Source organism: Adiantum capillus-veneris, chromosome 21 (assembly GCF_014529385.1).
Source record: "Adiantum capillus-veneris isolate H3 chromosome 21, ASM1452938v2, whole genome shotgun sequence".
In the NCBI taxonomy this organism is placed as follows: Eukaryota; Viridiplantae; Streptophyta; class Polypodiopsida; order Polypodiales; family Pteridaceae; genus Adiantum; species Adiantum capillus-veneris.
This window is the reverse complement of record NC_140951.1, coordinates 80884806-80886475: the sequence shown is the minus strand read 5'-3', so window position 1 is coordinate 80886475 and position 1670 is coordinate 80884806. Positions and strand designations below refer to the sequence as shown.

Here is a 1670-nt window from a genome sequence, read left to right as displayed (position 1 = left end):
GGGGAAAGCTATTCTAACAGCAGTGCACATCATCAACAGGTCACCTAGTTCTCCTTTGAATTTCAAAATTCCAGAGGAACTATGGACTGGCAAAAGGACAAGCTCTGAGCATTTACATGTGCTTTCACAAGCCATGAACAGCTATCAAAGAGCTATCAAGAGATATTTTATAGAAATCACTAGCTATAAAATAGTTTCACCTAAGGCAAATACCTGATCAATAGCTATTACACAATTGCTAAAACAGAACAGTTATTAGTATCTATCACTATCAACAAGTAGGTAATTACAAAAATAGTCATTATTGGCTATCAATATCAATACCAATCAGATATTCTGGCAGCAGTTATGTAATAACACATAGCTATCGATCAAACTTTGACAGCTATCAACTGGCCAATATAGTGAACAACTACGACATATATTTGACTAGTTATAAGATGGTACAACATAGTTAGTGGGTGTCTATGAAGTAAACTACAGCTGATAGCTATTAGTGTGGCAAGATTTATCTATAAAACACGGATAGCTACCAGCCAAAATTTGACAGCTATTAAGTAGCCATTGCCAAAGAATAACTATAACAAACAGCCACGAAACACATAATTGGCAGCAAAATAGATAGATAATGGTCAATAATTGGTAGCTAAACTCTGGCAATAGTTATGTAAGTAATTCAAATAGCTGTGCAGTAGAAAAGCTTCTACCTAGCAAGAGTATCTAACAAATACAAAAAGCCACTACATGGCATACACTTTCTTCCATACCTATAATATTTCCAATAAATGGATGGGATGTTTGATATACTCCTTTCGACCAATTCTCTTTCGACATATGTCTTTTTTGTTGGGGGATACATGAGTCTCAAGCATCCAAAAGTTGACTATTAACTCCTTTACCTCTTCAAGTATGCGACTTTTTTGAAGACTCCGATGACATGTGGAAAAGGACAAACTGGTCTTCTCAGTTTGTTGGAGTAGACAATTCTTGGCTCCATACAAGTTCCTTCTATGAATAGAAAGTAGCTTGGAGACAAAATTAACATTAAGGCCTTGTGCCTCCTCTGGGTTTTTTGAGTTTAGAAGCATCATCATGGTAGACCTCTTGAGGAACATCTCATCTTCAGTTTGTGGCCTCTTCAAGTCTTGAAGTGTGTTTCAAATATTTCCTATCAGTGTATCTGCAAAACAGGGTGTTGATGCTTTGTCGTTCTGGATATCTTTCAGTGAAGGGTGTTGAATCATCCGATTGAAGATGTCTTTCTTGGTGTCCATGTCCATTCCACTTGTGCTTTGAAGTACATATCCTGCAATCCCTTTTGCTATCTTTGCTCTTTTTTCATTCTCCACAATTTTTGCACAGCCCTATGCCTTTGTTAAGTCTTCTACTCCTTCCGCCGCTTCATTCCCTTATCTTTCAACAACCAAACCTACATCTATATACTCTTCTCTTAAATTGGGCTCTTTGTTCTCTCTTGCGGAAAGCTTCATATTCCCTGATCACCATTGCGTGCTTCAAGTCCTGGAATGAACCAATCATAAAAAACATAACACAGTGATTTAATTACAATCATCAGCTAAGCTACAAGGAGCTTTAGATAGTGCAGTCATAATCAAAAAGAGACTTTAGGGCGACAACCCACCAAGGCATCTTCAGATGATTCATGGAAA

At 37.3% G+C, this 1670-nt stretch overlaps 1 pseudogene; it reads right to left on the bottom strand.

Annotated features, from left to right (window-relative positions):
• Nucleotides 1-740: 740 nt before the first annotated feature.
• Nucleotides 741-1280, bottom strand: LOC147431224 (uncharacterized; annotated as a pseudogene).
• Nucleotides 1281-1670: the final 390 nt, after the last annotated feature.